We start from the raw sequence: 6,000 nt of genomic DNA, 5'->3' as shown, positions 1-6,000 counted from the left end.
CAAATAATTCAATGTGATACACTATATTAACAAATTAAGGAATAAAAACCATATGATCATCTCAATAGATGCAGAAAAAGCTTTTGATAAAATTCAATGCCCATTTATGATAAAAACTCTCCAGAAGGTGGGCATAGAGGGAACCTACCTCGACATAATAAATGCCATATGTGATAAACCCACAGCAAACATCATTCTCAATGGCAAATAACTGAAAGCATTTCCTCTAAGATCAGGAATAAGACAAGGATATCCACTCTCACCACTATTATTCACCATGGTTTTGGAAGTCCTAGCCATGGCAATCAGAGAGGTAAATGAAATAAAACGGATACAAATTTGAAAAAAAGAAGTAAAACTGTCACAGTTTGCAGATTACATAATACTATATATAGATTATTCTAAAGATGCCACCAGAAAACTACTGGAGCTAATAAATGAATTTGGTAAAGTTTCAGGATACAAAATTATGCTCAGAAATCTCCTGCATTCCTATACACTCACAACAAAAGACCAGAAAGAGAAATGAAGGAAACAATGACATTCACCATCGCATCAAAGACAATGAAGTACCTAGGAATAAGCCTACCTAAGGAGACAAAAGACCTGTATTCAGGAAACTATAAGACACTGATGAAAGAAATCAAAGATGATAAAACCAGCTGGAGAGATATACCATGTTCTTGGATTGGAAGAAACAATACTGGGAAAATGACGATACTACCCAAAGCAATCTACAGATTCAATGAAATCCCTATCAAATTACAAATGGCATTTTTTACAGAAGTAGAACAAAAAAAATTTTAACTGTATAGAGACACAGAAGACCCCAAATAGCAAAAGCAATGTTGAGGGAAAAAAAAGGAGCTGGAGGATACAGACTCCCTAACTTCCAACTACACTACAAAGTTACAGTAATCAAGACAATATGGTACTGGAGCAAAAACAGAAATATAGATCAATGGAACATGATAGAAAGCCCAGAGATGAACCCACACACCTATTGTAAACTAATCTGTGACAAAGAAGGCAAGTATATACAATGGAGAAAAGACACTCTCTTCAATAAGTGGTGCTGGGAAAACTGGACAGCTACATGGAAAAGAATGAAATTAGAACACTCTCTAACAACATACACAAAAATAAAGTCAAATTGGATTATACACCTAAATGTAAGACTGGACACTATAAAACTCTTAGAGGAAAACACAGGAAGAACACTCTTTGACATAAATCACAACAAGATCTTTTCTGACCCACCTCCTAGAGTAATGGAAATAAAAACAAAAATAAACAAATGGAACCTAATGAAACTTAAAAGCTTTGCACAACAAAGGAAACCATAAACAAGATGAAAAGATAACCTTCAAAGTGGGAGAAAATATTTGAAAATGAAGCAACTGACAAAGGATTCATCTCCAAAATATGCAAGCAGCTCTTGCAGCTCAATATAAAAACAAACAAACAACCCAATCCAAAAATGGGCAGAAGACCTAAATAGACATTTCTCCAAAGAAGATATACAGATTGCCAACAAACACATGAAAGAATTCTCAACATCATTAATCATTAGAGAAATGCAAATCAAAACTACAGTGAGGTATCACCTCACACCAGTCAGAATGGCCATCATGTAAAAATCTACAAACAATAAATGCTGGAGAGAGTGTGGAGAAAAGGGAACTCTCTTGCACTGTTGGTGGGAATGTAAATTTATACAGCCACTATGGAGAACAGTATGGAGGTTCCTTAAGAAACTAAAAATAAGACTACCATACGGCCCAGCAATCCCACTACTGGGCATATACCCTGAGAAAACCATAATTCAAAAAGAGTGATGTACCCCAGTGTTCATTGCAACTCTATTAACAATACCCAGGACATGGAAGCAACCTAAGTGTCCATCAACAGATCAATGGATAAAGAAGATGTGGCACATTTATACAATCGAATATTACTCAGCCCTGAAAAGAAACGAAATTGAGTTATTTGTAGTGAGGTGGATTGAATAGAGATTGTCATACAGAGTGAAGTAAGTCAGAAAGAGGAAAACAAATACCGTATGCTAACACGTGTATATGGAATCTTAAAAAAGAAAAGGTTCTGAAGAACCTAGAGGCAGGACAGGAATAAAGATGCAGATGTAGAGAATGGACTTGAAGACACGGGGGGGGGTAACTCTAAGCTGGGACGAAGTGAGATAGTGGTGTGGACTAATATACACAATATCAAATGTAAAATAGCTAGTGGGAAGCAGCCACATAGCACAGGGAGATCATCTCGGTGCTTTGTGACCACCTATAGGGGTGGAATACAGAAGGTGGAAGGGAGATGCAAGGGGGGAGTGATATGGGGGCATATGTATACACATAGATGACTCACTTTGTTATACAGGAGAAACTAACACACCATTGTAAAGCAATTATACTCCAATAAAGATGTTAAAAGTTTTTTGGTTAACTTTTATTATTTTTATACCAGAAATACCTACTCATTATACGTACTTAAATGCATGCACACCTACATACATAGAAAAGGGGAGCAAAAAGGGGAAAAAATAGCTTAAATAAACTTCTCACGTATAACCAGTATTAACATTTTCTGTATATCTAGAAATTTCCTATGCATATAAATATGTATTTTTACAAAATGGGATCAAATAAAAATGTTGTTTGATAACTTTCTTCTATGTCAATAACTACATTTCTACATTATCATTTTAAATTTGGATACACCAGCATTATATAGGTAACTATATTTTTTCTAGTTCTTTCATGATTTCATTTTTCATATTTAAATATTTAATTAATCTAGTATAGATTTGGTATACAGTGGGAGGCAAGGGGATAACTAAAATTTTTATCTTTATTTTCCAAAATGGCAATGGCATGAAGAGTGCTGAGAATAACAGGGGCTCAAAGCCCTATTTTCCACTTCTTCTTGTGTCACAGAAAAGCTCCCAGAGAGCTTCTACCTATTCAGTGGACATTTGGCATATCCCTCAGAAGAAAATGAGGATGAAAAAATATGGACAAGGGCTTCCCTGGTGGCGCAGTGGTTGAGAGTCTGCCTGCCGATTCAGGGGACATGGGTTTGTGCCCCGGTCCGGGAAGATCTCACATGCCGTGGAGTGCCTGGGCCCGTGATCCATGGCCACTGAGCCTACACGTCCGGAGCCTGTGCTCCACAACGGGAGAGGCCACAACAGTGAGAGGCCCACGTACAGCAAAAAAAAAAAAAAATATATATATATATATGGACAAGATTATCCTTAGATTTTATCACACTTCCCCCAGGTGCTAGTGAGTACATCATCTCAGCAGTATAGAAGTTTAGCTCCCCAGGATTTTCTTTCTAGAAGACGGAAAACCACCATGGCCAGTAAATAATTCTTATGAGTTTCAGCATGGTCCTCTAAGCCCTGGTTCTATATCTGCCATTCTCATTTCTTTTGCTTGAGGCCATTGTGTCTTTCCGTCTTCTAGAGAGAAAATACCAGGGAGCTAGAACTATCCCATATTAGATATGAGCATCTTGACCAGAGCAAAAGCAGTAACCTCTGCTGAGTTCTATACCTTTTTAGATATATTAATTTATTTTCTCTATATGCTTCAGAACCTTTTTTCATACCTACTCAGAGCACTACCACTGTCACATGTCGGTTTCTGTGATAACATGCTACATTTCTCTATCATTATAATACCCTCTATTTGTAACCATCATGCTTTCTGCAGGCAAACCCCACAAATACATCAGAGTGGGACAGACAGATGTGCAGTCCCTGGGACTGCTTTTATAGTAGTAAATTTGAGATCTGACAGGTTTTGATCTATGTGGCCAGGCTGTTTGCTATCTGATATTAAGAAAAGGGGTCTTGTAATAGCATCAGGGCCATGGAAGCCAGCAGCAGTCCTAGCCTGAGTCTGGTCCTGACTTAATCACAAACTGACAATAAGGCAAGTGGGCCATTTTCTTCTGATTCTTCATCTTCTAAATTAGGGAATACTTTGTACACTTTGTCTCTATTCAAGCCTAGGGTTCTGATGAAGATAAATGACACCATAAATAAAGCTAACATTTATTGAATATATATGAGCCATGCACTGTGCTAGATGCTTTACATATCTCATTTATGTCTTATAACAATCTAGCAAGGTAGTTATTATTATGCTTATTTTATAGATGAAGAGATGGATTAAATTAATTGTGCAAAGTCACACAGCCTGTACATATTTTCAGGTAAGCTGAAACTTCAGAAAGATTCATGTTTTTCTAGATGTGTTTTGAAAATTAAAAATATAAATGTATATACTTCCAATTTCTGGCTTCAAGTTTCAAGCACTTGAAAGCCATCACTCCCATACTCACAATAAGAACAAAGCTGAGCAAACTTAAAATCACTTCTTCGATCCATCAGAGAATTGAGGTCACAAAGCAAACTGCTGTTCTGTAAGATGGAGAGACAGACCGGTGGATATAGAGACTCATATCTGACTAGGAGTAGAAGCCTGCAGCTGAAGCCAGTATCAGTAAGAACACTTTAACACTGTAATCGACAGATTGCTAGATGATCAGTATGGACTAGATCAAGGGCTAAATATCCACAGTGGGCCCAGCCTTAGGGGGTTCTCCACACTTTTATGCATTTTACCTGGGAGAACACTACCAGGTCCTCACTGTGAAGACTGGAGAAAAATTCTCCTGTCCTTCCAGCGAGGGGAGAGAAAAAGTAGCCATATGGAAATATATCCAGACCTCTCTCTTCTCTTCAACAAGGCCTGCCCTCAAGGTAAGGTTTTTTCAGAGCCTAACTGACTGGGGTTTTACCAGAGCTGAACTGACCTGGGAGATAGGAAATACTCAACTCAGGCACACAAAAAGATTGAGACCTAATCATAAGACTAGTGAATGCTTCCATTCTACTCACACTTTATCATCACATTAACAGCACTCCTATATAATAACAGGGGATTACAGCTAAAAACACTGCAAGAGCTTTATTTACAAAAGCCAGGACACGGAAGCAACCTAAGTGTCCATCGACAGATGAATGGATAAAGAAGATGTGACACATATATACAATAGAATATTACTCACCCATAAAAAGAAACAAAATTGAGTTATTTGTAGTGAGGTGGATGGACCTAGAGTCTGTCATACAGAGTGAAGTAAGTCAGAAAGAGAAAAAGAAATACCATATGCTAACACACATATAAGGAATCTAAAAAAAAAAAAAGGTCCTGAAGAATGTAGGGGCAGGACAGAAATAAAGACGCAGACATAGAGAATGGACTTGAGGACACGGGGAGGGGGAAGGGTAAGCTGGGACAAAGTGAGTGGCATGGACATATATACACTACCAAATGTAAAATAGTTAGTGGGAAGCAGCCACATAACACAGGGACATCAGCTTGGTGCTTTGTGTCCTCCTAGAGGGGTGGGATAGGGAGGGTGAGAGGGAGATGCAAGAGGGAAGCGCTATGGACATATATGTATATGTATAGCTGATTCACTTTGTTATACAGCAGCAACTAACACAACATTGTAAAGCAATTGTACTCCAATAAAGATGTTAAAAAATATCTAAAAATAAAACTTCCATATGATCCAGCAATCCCACTCCTTGGTATATAGCCAGAAAGAAAGAAAACTCTCATTTGAAAAGATACACGCAGATAAATATAATGAAATATTACTCAGTCATAAAAAAGAATAAAATATTGCAATTTGTAGCATCATGGACAGACCTAGAGAATATTATGCTTAGTGAAATAAGTCAGACAGAGAAAGGCAAATACTATGTGATATCAGTTATGTGTGGAATATAAAAAGTAATACAAATGTATCTATATGCAAAACAGAAGCAGACTCACAGACATAGAAATAAACTTATGGTTACCAAATGGGAGGCGGGTGGGAAGGGACAAATTAGGAGTATGAAATTAACAGATACAAACTACTATACATAAAATAAATAAACAAGAATGATTTACTGTGCAG

This window comes from Pseudorca crassidens, chromosome X (genome assembly GCF_039906515.1).
Source record: "Pseudorca crassidens isolate mPseCra1 chromosome X, mPseCra1.hap1, whole genome shotgun sequence".
Classification (NCBI taxonomy): domain Eukaryota; kingdom Metazoa; phylum Chordata; class Mammalia; order Artiodactyla; family Delphinidae; genus Pseudorca; species Pseudorca crassidens.
The sequence above is the reverse complement of the archived record's forward strand: the minus strand, read 5'-3'. Positions refer to the sequence as shown.